A 20,537-nucleotide genomic window follows, 5' to 3' on the forward strand; every position below is an offset into this window, starting at 1 on the left:
TTTTTTTTCCAATTATGTTTTATTAAGTCCAAAGGAATAATCACATTTTTTTTTTTTTATATTGCTTAAGAGAAACAACATGGGGTCCTTTGGTAGAGGGAACCCAATTATTTGGGATATTATTTTGTGAAACCTTTTCATTTTATTAGTATACCAGAGGGTTTTCACATTCGCTAGGCTAAATCCTGACTATTATTACTTTTTTGGAAGAAACATCTCGCCGGGGCAATTAATTTTATACATTAACACCAGCCGCTGCCGCGTCACGCGCTTTAACAAAAAGAGAAGGCAAGCAAGCCTCGAGCTCGGTTTGTCCTTCGGTTCATAAGGGGGTCACCAACGCCAGCCCAGGGAACACGGAAGGGGCTTTTTCGAGGGAAGATGATGTGCAGCACCTCTGGGACGTCCTGGCCGGTGCCCTACCTGCCCCCTGGGAACCACGTCCTGCGGAGGAAGCTTTGCTCCAGCACCCAGCCGGGCTGAGCAGAGCAGGGCTGGCAGCCACCAGCCGAAAGGCTGGTCCAAAAATTATTTAGATAAGCTTATTGGCAGTTTTACTATAGGTTATTAATCTTATTAATAGCGCTAACAGAGGCTAATTGAAAATGTATCGTCTATTATTATGTTAGCCTTCATTTTGGGGCGTTTTTGTCAAAGTATCCTAGGAAGGAGCGATTAACCCTCTGCTGTTATTTCCCCCGCTCTGCGCAGGGGCAGCGGCAGGAAGGAGGACGGCCCGATTTCACCAAGGGCCACCAAGCCCGAATTCTGAGGCCATAAAATCAATGGCTGTGGGTGCCGGTACCAGGAGCCCAAGGATAAAACCTGCTTCAGTGCTGCAGGAGGAACGTGTCCAGGGCTGAGGTCAGTGTTTGTGCTGTGCCAAACACAGGCTGCCCCATCCTAATTCCTCGTGGCTCTGCTACAGGTGGGCAGCAGCAGCCACAGCCTCTCCTGATGCTTTTCTCTTTTAAAAACATGGAAAAAATATTGTTGTAGGACAATAAACTGCAAAACCCTAGCTACAGCCCCCCGGCTCACTGAGAGGAGAAGTGGCACCGCAGCGTACTCCTCCTTGCCCTGTCCCAGGGCCACCTCAGAAGGATATTCATTAATTTTCCTCCAAATTGGAGCCAGCACAGCCCTAACCCATACTATGAAGTCCCTGAAGGGACTTCGGGCACCCGAATGTACCTCACCACGAAGTGACAACTTCATCCTGAACTTTTACATCACGGAAATTAAGGAGGTTTGCAAAGCCCACAGGCGCATCACGCCTCTCTGCCAAAGGGGCGATGCTGAGCACCCACCAAACCCATGGGTTTGGGGTCCAGCCCTTCACGACTCTGAACCTCAAGCCCCGTAACAGCCTGCAGTGTGCACAATCCCCTTTTTATCCTTTTCCTACAGCCTCTGCTTTCACTCCCAGGCACCGCTGCCGTCGGCAGAAGGTGCAGAGGTGCCCCTGTACCTCACACGGGACCGGCCGGGGAGCGGGGTGGCACCACGGGGCAGAGGCCCCAAGGCGGCCACGCTGCCTCCAGCCAGGCACAGCTCTGAGAAACAGCTCCGATTCGCAGCCTCTGCTGCAGAGCAAACCCTGGCATATTGGTCGGTCTCGCTGCCAAGTGCTGTGGCCGTGCCCTCTCCGCAGCATCCAGCTCCAAACACGCTTGATGGGCGCTCTCCGGGGGGACCGCCTGCGCCGGCTGTACACGGCTAACATATGTAGGTACACCTGAAAGCTACAGCCTGCCACTTCGCGTGGACCTCACTGGGGTACCTTTGCTCTTTTGCCACCAAGGGTTAATTTTCTAATGGCTGCTTTGCTGCTGAAGCTGGCCAAGTTTTTCATCGCCCGCAGAGCACCACAAGCTGTGATTTGGAGCCAGAAAACACCATTAATTTTCTAAATAGGAAGGATCACATATGTAAACTGTCTGGGTCTATAACCAGTTGGGCAGGTAGAAGGCAAAGAGAAGGAAAGTGGATTTTTTTTTTTTTTCCAGGCACCTAAACAAAACAAACCTGAGGCCGCTTGCAGCTCCAAAGTTTCTCGGGAAACCCCGGCCCCCCCTTGCCTTCCCCCGCGCCCCCACCACGCACGCTCTTGGCCTCACCCGTGGCAGTACGCATTTTTCCTGGAAAAGGTCAGCTTGATGATTTATTGAGCAGTTATTGAAGCTCTCACATGAGGCAATATGGAAAAGCTACTGGAAAAAAAAAATTAAAAAAAAAAAATCAAGGGAAGCCCAAATAAAGGTAACGGACCGCAGTTTGGGCCATCCTCCCCCAGGGTCCCCCCGGGGCATCGGGTGCCACCGAGCTGCCAAGGTTTGGCAGCAGGACACGAGCAGGAGCACGGCGCTGTGGTGGCCGGGAGGCAGGGACGGGGACCCCGTGGCTCTGCCCGCGCACAGCCACCCCCACCGCCCGCCTGCCTCGGTTTCTCTCCACCAGCTGGCGTGCAGACATCCACCACAGAGGGGTGCTCTGGGCCTTAATTAATTAATTAACACCTCGTGTGAGGTGCTTGGAAGGCCTTTGGTGGAGGGGACTGCCATAGTGCATGATATTAAACAGTGGTAAACCAAAAATTATATATATATATATATATTTTTTATGACCGTTTTTCCAGCAAGCCAAGAACCTGGAGCAGAATTATTATTATTATTATTATTATTATTATTATTATTATTATTATTATTATTATTATTATTATTATTATCGAGTTCCTCAATAAAACAAAGTCACAAAAGAAGGTGATATTTTGCTTCCAGATGCCACACAAATACAAGAGCAACCTCAGGCTGGTTGGTGGCCATCACAGCACGGCCGCCTTCGAGGGCCTGATCCTGCACCTAGCGGCGCGGCTGCAGGCCCCCAACCAGGTACAGCCACCGCCGCAGGACGGGGTCCTTGTTTAGCCCAATTCTCACGCCCCAACCCACCGCTGTCCCTCCCGAGGAGGGGCACTGCCCGTTCAGGGCTGCTTGGGGCCCAGCAGCGCCCGCTTGGTCCCTGTGATCCTCCCCGGCCCGTAGCGGGGAGCGCGCCGGGCTGCCTGCCCGGGCTGCACTGTGACCTGGCTTCAAAGTGCCAGAAGAGGTTCCCCGGCTCCCTTTGTGCCGCGCAGTCTCTTAATTGCACTTTTAAACACAGTGTAATTTTTGTAATTAACATTATGGTTTCAGAGGGCAGAGAAGCCTGCACTATGCTAATTACAAACTGGAGTAGTCGGCATAGAAATTCAAGGCTCCGGTTACCGGGGCCGAATGCAGTTTTTATGAAGGATTTCAAAGATCCTCCGTGGGCTCTGTGTTCTGAGTTATCATTAGCATTTGATAACATAAAGAATTTTTATAACATGTGACAGATTTCGATGTGAAGATTTTACCTGATAACTGGAAAATTTACATAAAGACCTTCATTAACTCTCCGCTCACATTACTGCCAGCATAAGAACTACGGCGTGCTGTCTCCCTGCAAGATGGGGCTGGGGAGCCAAAGAATTTGTGCTTTATAATAAAATTTATAGGACGTTACGAAGGGAGGTTATAATAATCCTCAGTGATGTTGGGAATCAGAGCAATTCAAAGAGTGAAGGAGAGCGGGAGAGGTGATGGGAAAAGATATTTCAGGATTGCCACACGACAGAGGAGTGCAGCCCGGACAGGCTGCGAGGGTGGGCACGAAACTTCCCAGGGCAGGCACTCAGCAGCACAAACCACCTCCCCGAGCCATGGGCTGCGACCCCTCTGGCTCATTTGCCCTGTGGTCTCTGCAGTTTGGGGTAAATGAGAGTTTAACAGCAGCCCTGCTGCCTCCCTGCTCGCTGCTGTACACGTGCTGCTGGATGCGGAGCATCACCTCCGCGGGACGCAGCGTCCTTCACGAGGGATGCGTTTCCTTTGCAATTACAGAGGTAACACGTACCATGGAACAACATCATCACAGATTTCAAAGTCCCCAGAAACAATTAGTAAAAATTCATCAGCATGTCTCTTGCAGTTGACACATCCTATGGCCTCTCCACAGACAGTGTGCTATTTCCCAGAGGTTGGGCCACTCCAAGCCATCACCCACTGAAGGCTGCCCAGCTGCACCTTTTGGATATTTTATCTTCTAACTAATTCATACTTATTCTCTTCTTCAGTAAATAACTGAAATTGCTCACCAGCACAGTGCCCTGTTGATCACAAATTTGCATAAGGAGAAAGCCAAAACAAGCTGATGCACACAGAGCAAGCAAGGACATGGCCGGACCTTAACAAACTCACCGTGTCAACCTCCTGTCAAATGGCTTCTCTGCAGCTTTTTGATGCTCTCTGCACCCATTTCTGAATTTCTTCCCAGGCCAAAGACCTCCCCAGCACCCTCAACTTTAGTTAAGGCAAAACACCTAACTCGTACTACAGGAAAACCCAAGCAATCTCCAGCCGATGCATAAGCCCCGTTCCTCAAGTCCCCAGTTGCACTGTCAAAGCACATGATCTATTTTACAAGCCTCGTACAGTCCTGTTGCACGGGGAACAACCACACTGGGTTGTCAGAGTTCCCTTTGCAAAGGAATCTCCCTTTTTTCCAGTTTTGCAAACTCGGTGCTCGGAGAAACCAAAAAGCAACCTTAGATCAATGATCAAACTTTCGTAGTAGATGGCTTTTATTTTTACAAAATATTTGCTTCCAGCAGAGTGTATCTTAATTTACAAATGCAGAAATCTGTCATTAAGCTTTGACCCAGCTTCATGGCATTGTCAAATGCAATAACGTATCTTTTAATAGTTTTATATCAAGTAAGGATATAACATATCATTAGTTTAAATGTATTTGCAAGCAATTACCCCCACCAGGATATTTGTGAATGCTCATGCAAAATTGATGAAATTCTGACATGCTTAAACATTGTTCATTTAGCTCTATTCCTTATGTATAGAAAAAATAGAATAAATAATTCTGCTGCCACTTGCAAACTACCGTTCGGCATTTTCATTCTGCTCATGGTTTCTGTCCTGCCTTTAAACTATAGCCTTTGGTGATCATTTGGAAAAACAGTTTCATATATGTTTAATTTTAAATAGATGTACTAGATTATTCATTCCTCTTATTATTGTTCAATGCAGTAATTTAAACATGGACTAGATTTACTGCATGTCAGCTGCCTTTCTTTTACAAAATGGGATAAATTATTAAATGAGTAGAGGTTGTTTGACAACGGGTTTTCCACTACTTCACAAAAGAAAGACCTTTGACATTCAGCTGTCTTTTGAAAAGAATAAAGGGTAAATCAATTAAGTCTCTATGCTGCGGTTCAAAAACACGCTGTTATGGCACATTCTTGCTTACCTCCAAGTTGACTTGGGAAGACTCAACCCAGTGCAGCAGTACCACTAGGTAAATTATTGATTTAATAGTCAGGTTGTCTCGCAAGCAGCACTCTGGCCCAGCTACCTCAAACACAGCCATTTCTACAACTCCTCTGCTCCTTCCCCGAGCTGTAGAAAACCATCGATATCAACCTCTGCTAACACTTGGCACCACCTCGGAAGACCTTTATAAAAGTACTTATTTCTGGCTGCATCCAGCAAAGGTGAAGGCTTTCTAAGGAGAGATGTCTTCATTGCCTCTGCTGAGGACGCTTTGTGTTTACGAGCTTTTATGAGAGGTTTTCAAGAAAGCTGAGGAAACATCAGGCACAAGACACTGAAAGCTGTGATCCAGCTTGGGTACCAGGATATTCCCTGGCAGGGAAAGCCTGGAGTTGATGGAAAACTACACCAGCAGACCCAGTAACAGATCTTTTCCTTCTTGATCCTGTGGCCACTACTAATTGCTACATTTACTGCAAACGTTGCAAAGCATTTGGGGTGCTTTGGAAGGAAGAGAAATGTATTGGCTTAAGATATTATGTCAGCAAAATGACATAATTTTTTAACTTGAACCTTTAAACAAAACAAAAACAAAATCTAATTACAAAATACAGAATTTAAAAAAAAAAAAAAAAAAAAAAAAAGTCAATTTAGTCAAAGCAAAATCTAACCAAAAGCTCATTTTCTTTACCTGACTTAGAAGCAGTGCACCAGAGGCACCAATTCCATCAACAGCCGCCTAACTCAGCAGTACAATGAAACGATGTGGGTGCACACGGTGGAGTCTGGAGTTTGCAACCCGCCTTGGCATCGTGCAAATTTATAGATCACCACTTTTTTGGTTTCCTTTTCCTCTTTTTTTTTTTTTCCTGTCTCTGCAGAAACCAAGGATGAGTTTTTTGCTCAGTCACAATTACGATTTGTTTAATTTCAGTGACTGTTCTCGGTCACATCTTACATCTTTTTGATCGTGTTTTTCCATTCCCAAGCAACACAAACATTGTATATGCTAGGGGCCAACCCAGGACATAAAGGGAAATCACTGAGGTTACACACGGTGTAACTCTGGAGTCTCCTAAGTCCCTTCCTTGCTGGTGAAAGATGCTCCCCGCTACCTTTAGGTTGGAGTTTCGTTCACTCAAGCTTTTAGCATCCCAAGTGGCGGGATTTGCATCAGCTCCCCTGGGAGACTGCTCCTGCCTGGAAGCTTTCCGTGCTATTCACCTCCAGGTTTCTATTTCTCAGCTTCCCCTCCAGGAGAAGAGCTTTTTGAGCAGCGTGACAGCTCGCACAAGGTCTCTGGGCCTGAGGACTCCCCCAAGGCCACCTCTGCTCAGGGGTGTCGGGGCTGTGGCTGCCACTGAGCAAGAGGGAGATGCATAAATTTTTAAGCCAGAGATTATTTAGAATTATATGCGTATATAAAGTTACCTCTTCCCATAAATAATTTCCAGGCTGCAATATTTTGCCTCGTGGCAGAAAAATTAGGGCAGTGAATGTGAGTTTTGCACCTATGCTTTCTTGGGAGGGGATGGGGCAGCTTGTACACAGCCCATTCAGGAAGCAGCTCGCCAGGATTTTGCAAACTCTCACAATCCTACTTTAAAGTATTGCTCGCAGAGAAAAGGTTAAATGAGGTTTAAGTGCAACGTAATAAACCTTCACTGTTCATAAAGTCGCGTGATAAATGCGCGTGTGGTTGCTCTGGGTAAAAATGCCGAGGTCGGAAAGCGAAGTTGGGAGGCGACGACCCCGGGGACCCAGCGTGATGGAGACACTCGAGCCTGCTGGTGTGACTGGGGGTAACTCCGTGCCCACTATCAGCACACTGCTTGCTCAAAATAACAAACTTCTGACTGTAATTCGCTCGCGACTTTGAACCCCAGGCAAATGGTTCCTGTATGCGCCTCTTGCACGCTTGGCCCTGATGGGGAAGTGAAGCGGCGGTGGTTTCGGCACCCATTTGGGAAGGGGGCTCGCCAAGACCCTGAGAGCAGACAACGATTACGGAGGTCAGCACCCACCCCTGCCACGCGGGCAGGGAAGCACCTCGGTGCAGGGAAGGGCCCACGGCAGCAAATGGAGCTCGGCGCCGCTGATTGCGCTTCAGACGAGCGGAATGGAGCTTCAATTATTATTGTTATTTTAAAGCGAAACTCTGATTGCTAGGGGCATCCCAATTTTATCGAGCTCATTTTATTTTCCCTACGTTTATTTGAATAATATGTCCTCTGCTTGCAATAAAAAATGCCATATACCCCATCATCACAAGTAGCAGTTTATATAAACATAGCATTGTCCTGATGAGTTCAGAGATGAACCCATTCGTTTATAGAATTTCTCTAGAATTTGTAATATTTATGATTTAGAAAACAAACCGAAAGGGAAACGTCCTGTACAGTGAGGAGATGTTGTGTTTGCAGATTTGATTCACAAGGTATGGAAGTGGTCGCAGGATAACAATCTTGTTTTTTAGAAAATAATGTAATAATAGCAATAAAAAAGCACAAACTTTCAGTATAGTCTCCTCCCTCTGGACACTCGGAGACAGGGCACTTTCAGCTCTGTTGGGGGCTAAAATTCAATGCCAGGGCGGTCAAAACCCCCCTGTGCCAGCATTTTAAGAGCATGAGGCTGCTGCTGTGTGTTGCGTGTGCTGTTGGTGCAACCACAGAGGGCCTTGGAAAGAGCAGGACCCAGAGGCTCTGTGGGGTGGACAAGGACGGGAACCCCGGTGACACATGGGACAAGAGGAGACAACCAGGTCAAGGAGCCTTTGCTCATCCATTGCAGCACAGGGGTATGGGAGAGACTTTGTGGAGGACTAAAAACAAACTCAAGTCTGAAGAATGGAGTAAACGGGAGAAGGATTTCGTTCCTTAGTTATGCCAAGCCCAGATGCTCCAGCTGGTGAGAAGGAAAAGGGATTTCCCCCATGGGACATCTAACAATAAGGACTTTACATCAGCAGCACATCAAGAGACGATATTACTCTAAGTGTCTTAAAATAATAAATAAAAGAGAGCCTTTTTAAAGAGGTCTCTTCGTGGGTTGTATCCTTCAAAGCCAATACAGAGATAGACCTCGCGCATTGCCGCAGTGCCCATTAAGCATCAAATGTCATGGTGGGAAAGATCAGGCGCCTCCAAAAGGGGATTTCTTTCCCCCACCCCATGCTGTAGGATGCCTGTGGCTGGCAAGCCATAAAGCGAGCGGTTTATACGAGGGCTGGCAAACGTTCAGTTGCAAGCGGAGGCGTTGCACAGGCGAGGTGCTTGTTAGTGTAAGGGCCCATCCATAAATTGTGTTTTTACAATAATTTCCTTCAAATTGGATTGTCGTCATGATCAGAGAGCCATTTACTGGAAGCAATTGCTAATTACACACATGTCCCCTGTAGGGAGGATGTACAGCAAAATGAGCATTTTGGAGGGAATTTCTTGTGTTTCGTACCTCCTACAATTTCACCTGTGGACATTTTCCAGCAGGCCAGACTCTGAAGTTCTTCTTCATTTGACTTCAACAAGAGTTTTGGCTCAGCACGGCCCTGCGAGACTCTGCTGTATATGTTTTGGTCAATTACAAAACAAAACATGAATACAAACACTCTTTGAATCACTCCAAAAATCCCATAGGACACCTCATTCGTCCTGCTGACAACTAAAATATTTCCGTTTCAGCCTGTTCCCACCTCGGTTTTTGCTGGCCAGCCTGGCGTGTCTTCCCTCCATCTCCTGGGAGACCACTCCGCAGATCACTAGACCGTGGCTTTTTCCATGGCATCACTAAGTTTTCCTTTGCTCAGTTTCATCCCATTACTCTTTCCACTTAAAATATCCCAAATAAATCCTCTTACACATACCCCAGCAGCTTTTCTTGTCTATCCAAATTCCTTACCAGAAACGTCTTTAACCCTGCTCCTAAGCAAGTTAACAAGCCAGATCTGCTAAGGATGGATTTCACTGCTTTGGCAAGCAGCTGGCTGAAGAGGTACGTTTACTCCTAATTTCAGGTCCTTTACTTTTACGGCTGCTTCAAGACCCCTGCGCTTTGCCTTAGCAATGTTTTGCTCCTGCAGTGGCAGGGCTGTGCTCAGCGGCAGCCCCAGGCAGCTGCAGGTGCCTGAGCTGTGCCACCCCTCTTCTTTGGCTTACAAAGGAGCAGCTACGGCCAACTTTGGGTATTGCACACAACCCCAAGTGTTCTGGTCTTCCTCTCCCCTACATGCACCCACCCACACACTGAGCACCAGCATGCCTACATCTGAGGAGCTGAATGGTAAGTGGTCAGCAAGGACATTTGGAAGAGCGTTTTCCCACAGCACTGACAACTCCAGAATTGGGATATTTTGCTTTTTCTTGTGAAAATGCTAGCTAGAAATATATCTTCTTGTGTCTTTTACTAAATTTACAGGCAATCCACAGAAGTAAACATTTAGAAAACACATAGCTAAGGAGAACAACTATTTCCTCCTTCTCGTATGACAAAATACAACAAATCACCCTGATAATTACAGCATCATGCATCAGGACCTGCAGGAGCTGCCTGCAAGAATGATAAATCCCTGGCCATGCAGTTACCTCGTGTTATCCAGAGAAACCCACCTGGATGAAAGCAGCTCCACCCCTGGAGCAACCCCACCGCAGGCTCTGGAGTTCCTCCAGTGACTGATCGGAGCGGCTACCCGTAGTGCAGACCACTCGTGTTGTATCTCGTAGCTGCAATAAAGAACTACAGAAACTATCTGTGTTACTCCCCTTCGGCTGTGCGGGATCCTTTCAATAAGGGAATCACGGGGGAGAGCAATGAATACTATTATTTTATTTAGAGACCTTGAGGTTTGGGCAAGAGCTGGTGAAAGCAGCTGGGGTAAAGCATTCTCCAGCAGGACCTCCCGTTTTGTCAGAGCGGGCCTTGGTGCGGGGAACAAGCACATTTTTGACAGCACTTCATTCAGAGCCAAATTGAACCACAGTGTTTTGGTGAGAATAAACTCCAAAGTTAAACTGCATTGGAACAGAGCGAGTCAATTATTCATTGCAAAAGAAAAAGTTGCTCTGAACTGTTACTTTACATTATATTCCTAATTATAAAAGAAAAGAAAAGCATAATTGGAATGAAACCTTTTGATTTATTGAACTAGAACATTTTGACTAATTCAAAATAGCATGTCCTAGAAACGTGTTTTTCACAGGCAATTTCAACTTTGTGCTTTTGTTCCAATTCAGAACAAAACTACAATTTGAAATCACAAATTTCCCAGTTAAATAGAAAAGATGATGTATGAGAAAAGCAAGCAGCTCGCACAACCCTGATGGCGTTATTACATGTAACTCCATTTCCAGAAACTCCCAAGTAGCTTTAGGGACTTCTGAATGGAGAAAACGGGACACTGAGCAGCACAGGAACAAACAGGATAATTGTAAAGATGCAGAAGTCAGATAGGAAATACGGCGCTGTTCCTCAAATGAGATATCATCAGTTGTGTGTGTGTAAGGATGTGTAACAACCCTCAGGGCAACTGGGTGCGACTCAAAGCTCATAATTCAGTGCTCAAAACAAACCCTAGGCATCCCTAAATGACCCCATGGTTAGATTTAGGTATGGCTCTGCCATATGGAGGTTGGTTTACAGCATACTAGCTTCATGTCCTTCATTATATGCTGTAGAGCTTATGGTTTTTGTTTAACCCACACTTTATCACAGCTCAAGGGTCATAAGAGGCTGCAAGATCCTGACTGCAGCTTTTAGCTGTATGTGATAGAGAGCTGTGCTACAACCTGGTGCCATGATGGTGCCTCCAAAAAAAATCTGTCCCTCCTGGGAAAGGTGTCACTGCCTCTGCCACTGCTCCCTGACATCCCATGCAGCTGCCTGATGTCCTGCTCCCTTTGGAGAGCGGGTCAGGGATGTCTGAGGGAAGCGTTTGAGGGAGGAGATCTGAAGGGCAAAAGTTTCCTCAGGGCACTCATTCAAGAAACCTCCTTCTCCCCAAAACATTTCAATATATACATTTGCTTTAACGTGCATTTAAATTTTGAAGTATAAATGCTCAAAAACCCATGAAGTGGAAGAGCGGAGGTTCTCAGCACTCAGCCAAACTGCCTAGCTCAAGCACTTCACACCACGCAGGGAACAGCAACAATAGGCAACAAAGACCTCAATTTGAAAAGAAAAACACTATTAGGGACGGCAGCGTGTTTGCACTGAGGTTGCAGTCAAGCTGCCACAAGCAGTGCAACACACTCAACTCCCAGTTAGTCTCTGGACACGTTTTTCAGCGACTCTTTGGGTAGGACAGGGCATGCTGGTGCCCTCGTGTGCCAGATGTTCAGCCTCCGAGGGGAGCAGAGGGCTACCAGCTCACCGCAGTCTCCTTTGGAAGGAAGCCCTTTGAATTGAGGTGCGCTCCCAGGTGAAATCAGGAGAAAATCATCTCAGCCTTGGAAGGGAGCCGTGTGCTGCCACAGCCTCCTTCTCGTTGGGTTATCACCTCCCCAGGTCTCAAAGCAGTGCTGTGCTGACAAACTGGGATCATCCACTGGTGGAAATGTGCCGCAGGGCTCTGCTGATGGACCACGGCGGGGACACTCACCTCCAAAGACCAGACAGGGGAGAGAATATTTCTGAAGCTCGTCTCCATAACCACGCCGAGCCAGGCATGCAACGAGCAAATGCATGAACCTATGGGCGAATCTGAGCTCCAGGAGATGCCACCGCAGCTAACGCTGCCCTCGCAGGTGGAGCAGTGCTCCAGGACCCCGCTCTCACCTGGCAGAGCCCAGGGTGGGCAGCTGATACGTTTCCATCCCTGCCATTTCTTGCAGGGAAAGAAAGGAAAAGCAATGACCAGGCCACCGAGTAGTTAACTACACAACTGCTACCTAATGATCCTAATTTGCATGATTTTAATAATAATGAGTAAAACCAAACTGTTAAGTTGCACTTTCTACCTCAGCAAAACCGAGCTATAATTGTGTAGAGAATAATTTTATGGGTGAAGTGTGCCCTATATTATAAGAGATTAGAATAAAGTGCTCTAATATTCAATGTCTTAGCAGGTGCAGGCACTTACCTGGGCAATTAAAATCTTTTTAATATACAAATCACAGCCAATGAGACTATTGGCATGACAAACTGGATCTTTCAGGACATATTGTGTTTGTCTAAAATAGATTTTTGTTTGCTAGCAATAATTTGTCTAACTTTTGTTTAAAAGAGAAAATGACTGAACACAGATTAATTTGCAGAAGATTCTTAAAATGCTTATATTATATCATTGCCATGAAAGCATTTACTTGTCCCTATCTTTGTGTAATACATGCATTAATGCCCTTTGATTAATATCTCTTTTTTAAAATATACCACGTATAACAATTGATATATTTCAATATTATATCTGCTAGGGACTACTGGTCTGGGCTGAATAGACTTTGGCCTTGAATTAGCAAGCAGATCATGGAAAGCATATGAAATTTTCCTTAATTGATTGATTCATTAAGTTCATTAAATGCCCTCCTTTGTGCTCAGAGTATTCTGTAAGTGCGGGCAGGTAAAATAGGTGCAATGTCTCCTGTGAAATGCAGAAGAAAACATGTTCCAGGTATTCCTGAGCAATTCTGAAGGGAAAAAAAAAAAAAAAAGGATTCCAGCAATGCCCAGACCTGCACATAAAATCCTGCTATATTAATATATTAATAGTTTCAGATCTTTGCTTCCATTTGACATGACATGATTTTGCATCCAGAGTCCTTCTGAAATTTTAAAAAGAGGGAAGGCAGAGACGTGTGGCTCCTCACCGGGGGCTGCCTCCTCTCCCAGGCCCCATAAACCCACTGCCCAGATTTTTTAGGCCCCCAAAAATGGCCTTTGGATGAAGACAGCAGATTGGAGCCTGAGGGCAAAACGACTGCCCCTTTCCCCTGCCTGCCTGGTGGTTTCCCATCGGTGAACCCCAGCCTGGCTGCTCCCTCACTCCATTCACACCTCTGCAAAGAGGCGCAAATTGCACCTCCTGGAGCCTCCCCGAGGGGCTGTGTCTCAGTGTGCAAGCAGTGTTTGCACAACTCCCCCTCCTCCGAGCAACCCCTGGGCACGAACTGGGCAGCAGAGTTATCTCGGGGTGCTGGAGATGCCCAGGGACCCGAGCCCCTTCCCGTGCTGAGCAGGGTCCTCGGGGCAGCACCTGCAGGGGATGCGCTGGAGAAGGCAGGGCTGTGGGGATCCCTCTATGCTGTGGGGATCCTTCGGCCGCCCCAATCCCCAGGGCGCTGTGCCAGTGCAGATCTCTCCTCCAGGCTTACACCAGTAGCCACAGCATGCTTGGCTCTCGTGTCGTTAGAGGCTAAGCATGGGAAAATGCCCACGTTACCAGTGCCTTATAAAATAATAACCAGGGGAAAAAAAAAATAAATAAAAGCAAGTTCCAAGCTTCTCTGCTTCCGACTTAAAACCGAGCTTTGGTTCATACCCAAGCTACTCCTTAAAGAAGCTCAAAGCCCTTCAGCACTCGGGCGTAGCGACACAGCCAGGACCAACGCTCTGCTTCGCCCTGTCCAAGTTCGCTGGAAAATACACATCTGCAGCTGCTTTACATACTTCTGCCTTCTCATTTCCTCAGCCAAAAGTCTTCCACTATCAGGCCACAAATTAATCTAATTATTTGGATATTTAGGCTCGAGTCAGCAGACAGTCAGGCATGTGCTGAGTACTGCCTGGGCAGTGTGACTGCTGGGGGACTATTTAAAGCCAGGCGCATGCCTGAGCGCCGCGCTGAATGAAGCCTCGGCGACCGCCTCTACAGGAGCTGGCTCTAAACAAGCTGGTTTTAGGCAAGCAAAGGATGGCCTTTGCGTGGAGAAGCAGAGGACAGGCAGGTATTTACCAGGTTTCACAAACACGCTGTGAAAGGAATAGATTGTTTTTAATCAAAAGCACTCAACATATGGCTGAGGTATCTGGAATAAATATGAGGATGGAACAATAAACAAGAAATATTTTTGTAACTCGTCATATGGCGACTTTGACGAGTTTGATGAAACGTGTCTCACCTTTAGCATCGCCTTTTAAAAGGCTGGCCACTGCTACATCGGGGGCTTTTTTCCGTAGCACTAATGCAAAGGTGCCGGGTTCTGCAGGGGCCTCGCCTCGGCGCCCCGCTCTGCTTGTGCTAACGAAAAGGAAGATCTCAGGAAGAACCTGCAACCAAAAATAATAGCACGGGGCGCCGTAAACAGTTAAATGAAACAAAACAAAAGAGTGAAAGCAAACTGTAAGAATACCGTGCTTCCAAGTGTAACGTGGGCGTTTATATGCAATACCTAAAAACGCTGAGAGCAGCTGAGTTACCCAGCCCCGTTCCCCTGATGTTCGCACCCCCCACATGAAGGCACGATGCCCCCGATGCCCCTCGGGCCGCACCCCAGCAGCTCTGGGACAGGGAAGGAGCCCTCGCTCGCCCTGGGGAAGCCCAGGAGCTGCTCCAGAGGGACACCACGGTGCAACACCCTTCCTAAAGCACCGCCTGCCCGCCCAGTCGCACCCGGGGTGCTGGCCCCTGCTTTTCTTGCCCCAAGACCCAGCTCTCGGCTGTGCCCAGGCCCGGGGCTCCAGCAGCACCTCGCTGCGGCTCCCGCCTCCACCACCCACTCGCTGCCTGACCCCGCCGGCGCTCATGATGCATCGTCCCGTCACCCTCACCGTTTACAGCAAAAAAGCTATTTAGCCAGTGCCTGCAACCCTTCAGCCCGCAACGCCTTGACAGCAGAGGTTATAGGAAAAAAAAAAAAAAGAGAGAGAGAGAGAGAGGGAGAGAAAGAAAGAACAATGTGCAATCGGCACTGCATTAGAGATGGAAAAAGTACTTAAAGCCTGCAACATTCATCAAGGCTGAATACATAAATGCCACATTTTGAATAAGCCAAGCAAAAGACAATGACAAAGGAAAGGCGCGTTGCTTCAGGAATCTCTATCATTTTCATTTGCTGCTGTCAGGAACCTGTTTTTTGCCTCTCACTCTATCAGCCATTATAGCATTAATGAAGTAACCTCACATAGTTATTGACTGGCTTGTCAGAGTCCCTGCCTGATCCCTTAATAGAAACCATTGGTCTTCAGTTAAAAATGGGGTGAGCTGGGAGGTGCTGTGGGCATGTGCTGAATTTCAAGTGCACTCCTGAGGTTATCAAAAGCCATGAAATGCAAATTATTATATTTTTTAAACACACAGATTTCATGCAACTGAGCATATAAAATTGACTAATACTGTACTTTATGCATTCCTAATAATGTTTCCAAATACACTCTGCATATGATCTTTCCCCAGAAAGTTGTGGGTGGTATTTGAATAAGCAGAAATGGGCCTAGTTTTATTTTGTGAATAAAGTAGTTTCCTGGATGTTGCAAGTCTCTGTTCCTTCTAATATAAAGTAATGTTTATGCACTGTCTGTTCAAACAACATGGGTAATCCTTTGTCTGATTTTCTGTCTCGGATCAGAATCATTTTTCCTTCATCTTCCCCCCCCCCCCCCCCTTCATAAAGCATCCTAAGTCCCAGAACTGGTATATTCTCATTTACTAGAAACTGAGGGTTGGCAGAGGCTCTAGAAATAACTTCTTTTCCCCAGAAGGTAATAAATCCAGGGAGTAATCTGGAACACCGAGTTGTTAATTCCAGCACCACCCCGCCACTGCTCTCAGGAGCTGGGTTCGGTACCGTGCCAGCCCCGGTGCGCGGCGATGCACCAGCGGGGCAGGACGCAGGCACATCCTCTCACAGCCACCCGGCGAGGGCAAGGCAAACAAGGAGCATTCGGCACGGCAAGCTCTGCGTGACCTCCTGTGAGCTCTGCCAAGCAGGAGCTGGGGCCCATGGTGTGATGGGCTCCACTGTGTTTCCAAGCATCGCGTCCTGAAGGCTCTGTGCACCTCTGAGATCAGCCCTCATGGCCTGAGCATCTCCAAGAGTCTTGGTGCATGATGCTCTCCAACCCTGCCCCCTGTGAAACCTGCTTCCCTAACTCAGCCAGCTCACTGAAGTCAAGCTTTACCTGCAGGTGAGACTCTCATCAACACAGGTAGCCCTCACCATCATGCTACTCCCCTGCCTTTCTGTTCGGGAGAGTCTCAAAGGTTAAACATTACGGCCGAGTTTGAAAACAGCAACGAGAAACTCCTGTCTCACTCAGTGCAGACGGCAACGGGAAGAATAAGGTCTGCTCAGCCAGACCTTGTTCGAGATTGCTCAGACCTCCTGGGTCTGCAAAACTGGGTTGGCATTCTCAGAAGAACAGGCTCCCATAATAATTGTGGTCTCGTCTCTCTTCTGATTGGGCTAAAATTCTCTAAGAACAACTCTCATGGCACTTCCACATCCCTGGTCTGAAATTAAGCACATTTTTCCTAATGAATACTCTGTTTGTTGATTTGGTGACACTTTTTATGAGTCTGAAATATCATGAAATTCCCTTTTTTTTTTTTCCCCTGCTTTCCCCAGTTAATTATTTGCACTCCCTCGAAGATGTACCTTACATAAAAGCAGTTGGTGGGTAGCACGTTAGGGATGTCTTTGCCTTAACCTATTTCCACACTATCCCTTTAGCCTGGTGCCATCAGCACACTCACCCCTGTGCATGGTCACGGGAGAGCCACGGGGCACGGTGAGGTCTTGGCTGCTCCAAACCATGAGAGGAGCTGGTGACCATCTTCAAGGGGACCACAGCATCACCCCCCCTCTAGCCTGGGAGCTCCCAGCAGCTGGGTCCCTGCAGTTAGCACATTTCCAAGGCTGTCTTCACAAGCCAACAACGTAGCACCCCTTTCTAGTTGATTCAAGGTCCCTGACAAAATAATCGTGACCGCAACGCCTGCGCTTCCTACCAAAGCTCAGGAAAACTTGAAGCTTTTCTTTTGGTCCGGTGCAAAGCCCGAGCTGCCAACAAACAGCTTCTGGGGTTGCTCTCAGCTCCGCGCTCGAGCGAGCTGCACGCTAGTGATCTAGAAACAGGCAGAGCTGGGGGTCAGGGGCCGACACTTGTTTGGATCCTCACTTCCCAGAGACTCGTCTGTCCTCACTCATAAACCTCCCAGAGCTGGCTCATCCATGGGTTTGGTCTGTGTCTTTCCGGGGTAAGCTGTCGCTGTGTTTGCAGCACAAACTCCACAAAGCATCGCCCAGGGCTCGGCTCGGCAGCAGCGGTGCAACGAGTGGCTCGGGCAGAGCAGTGCTGCCAGGAGCTCATCAGCTCCCAACTTCTAATTGTGCTTAATGACTGCTGAAAGGAACCAAACAATCATGAGTGAACTTCAGCTTCCCTGGTAATTAATATTGTTATTACAGAATTGTTAATAATTATTAGACCCCAATCTAGGGAGCCTCCAAGATTTTGAGCATCTCCAAGAAGACACGCAGCCCGCCTGGCTCTTGTTTTGTGCTTCACAGCTTTGTCCTTATTTTGAGCGTGCCTCTGACTAACGTCTGCCCCGGTAAGAGCCCAGAAAACCCTCCTAATTGACTGCAAGAAACTCTGCTCATTTCAGACGCCCGTAGTCTTAGCCTTGAGACAATCTTTGTTTTGGGGACACGCTCCGTGGCCCTAGGAGAAACCCGCACGGCTTTTGTGCGTTGCAGCTGCTGCTGCAGGCGATGCCGAGGCGAGCGCTGCTCGGCCTCACTGCGGGCTTTCACACGAGCAGCCCAGGACTGCAATCATTCTTCAAGGTTGCTAAATATCAAATTTGCAATTGCATTGGCTGTATGCAAACAGGCCTGCTATTTTGTGCGTTGTGTTGAGTGCAATATATTTGGCATGCAAAAGCAGTGTCTTCAGGGATTTTTTTTTAAATAAGTAGTCTGGACGTATTGTGAGAGGCAGAGTAATTAGCATTCACTCAGCCCAGCAGGACAGCAATTTAAACTTTTACAAGGAGTCAAAGTTCAGGATGCTGCCCTGCCATCAACTTTCTACATACAGAAGGGATACAGACTGGAATATCCAAATGTTTCAGGCTACTCTGGGTTATTTGAAACTCCAATAGACACATTACTATGGGGAAATTGCTTAATCTGCTCCAGGATTTATTGCTATTGTACGTTCGGTATGGAGGTCTTGGAGGGTCAAGAAAGGGCTGTGCTCAGTGCAAGTATTTCATACCATATTAAAAAGTTTCTGACCATACCTTTAATCCTCAAAATCATTACATCCCATTTTTATGCAGACACGCAGATAAAAACACCCCACAAGAGCGAAGCTGCGTTTACACCCTACTCACAATAACCCCACGGCGCGGGGAGAGGAGCAGGCAAAGCACTTTGCTGCTCGCTGCGGTCCAGGAAACGGCAAGTTTGTTGTCGTATAAAGTAAATAAATAGAAAAGTCAGAAGGGGGGAAAAAAAAAAAGCCCTACTGCGTTGGATTGATTTAAGACTAAGTGCATGCTGCCAGAGAAATGGATTTTTTTCACCCGTTAGGCAGTCATTTTTACAAACGTACGATGTGAGTACTGATTAGAGCTCATGGAGAAAAGAGCATTTGGGGCCGGGGTGGTTTGTTTGGTTTGGGCTTTGGTTTTTGGGGTGTTTGGGATTTTTTTTTTTTTTTTTTTTTTTTTGCTTTGTATTACTTTTTGCTCATCCCGCCTGCTGCTCCCCATGGCTGGTGCAGGGAGGAAAACCCAGCACCCTGAGGCTCACAGGGGGGACAGGGGGCTGCAGCCAGTCATGGAAGAGAAATGCTCTGCCCCACGTCCTGTAATTCTTTGGGAGCTTCCAGTGAGAAGCCAGTAACGATTTTCCCCCCCCTTGTTCTCCCACCTGAGGCTTTCACTTATAAGAGAAGGCAAAACTAACTAGAAAGAGGAGATAAGAAGGAAACGTGTAACAGCACATGAGTTTTGTAGATGATTCACACCCAGTGAAAGCAAAACAACCTGAGGAGGAAGGAAATCTGGGTACCGCAGAACTAAGTATAAATTTAAAAAAAAAAAAAAAAAAAGGGGGGGGGGGGGGAGGGTGAAAAACAATCTCCTCTGATTGCCCTGAAAAGTACTGTCATTATTCTGCTGGCTTTACTCGGTAAAAAGTGTTGAAAAATAATCACTCCGAGTATTGGTGGCACCTTTCTGCTACAGAGAAATAAATTCAAAAGCAAAAGGCAGAGGCACGAGGAAGCAGCATGGCAAAAGTCCAGCCCCCTTGCAGGAGCAAGCACCAACTCTGCGCATTCCCCACCTTCCTGGGAGCTTCCAATCAGAAAGAAAACACAAACTCATTGTTTGCAAATACAGGCAGGATCTCTGAGGCTCTCGCTGGGTGTTATTTGCCAAGCAGAACAAATGCTGAACGCAAACAGCTCGGCTCCTTCCCTCCGAGGAGGACCAGGGCAGGGCTGCGGCGTGCAGGAGCAGGGAGAAGGGGCCAGGCCCTCTGCCTCCTCACTGTCCTGCGCAGACAAAGGCAACTTCTGGCCTTCCCGCTTTACATAAACAGACAAGGCATTAAGTAACTTCTCTGAGTCAGTACTTCTGGCTGCCCCGTGCTTTCAGGAGGAGATGGGGATGGCTGCACGGCTGCTCTGCTTCATTGACATACCTGGCAATGCCTCCGAAAGCGAGACCAATGCACCCCCCCCACGATGCAAATGTGTATGAGTTTAGTCATTAGGAGGTCCAGAGAGTTTCTTTTTTTGACTTTTTCCCCTTCGTTTTAAGCCTACCGAACTTCCTGAGGGTGAGTCTTGAGGACTGCTAGAAGAAAGTGGCTTCCCCAGACATCCATGTGTTAACCAAAATTAAGCAGAGAACAAATAAAAATAAAAACACGACTAATTGCACGGGATCTCCAGACTTCTGGCTTCTAAGAGGTGTGAAGGCTTTGGGTGTCTGTCTGACTGCCGAGCAGTAGCACTTTGGGGAACCACAGCTGCTGTCGAGGCCAGCAGCCCTGCCAGCACCCCGCAGCCCCACCGAGAGCCCCCAGTTGCAGCCCAGTGCTGGTAAAACTCCCCCCGGACACTGTCCTGTGCACTCCTCACGTCCCATCTCCATCACGCTTCAAGACAAACTCTTACTCCGAATTTTCTCCTCCTGCCACAAGTGCATTTTCTAATTGAAAAAAGAGGCAACTTGTTTTAGTGTCACAGGCCTTAATTAAGCATAGTTTGTCTAGAATA

Source organism: Netta rufina, assembly GCF_964035555.1.
Source record: "Netta rufina genome assembly, chromosome: 3".
In the NCBI taxonomy this organism is placed as follows: Eukaryota; Metazoa; Chordata; class Aves; order Anseriformes; family Anatidae; genus Netta; species Netta rufina.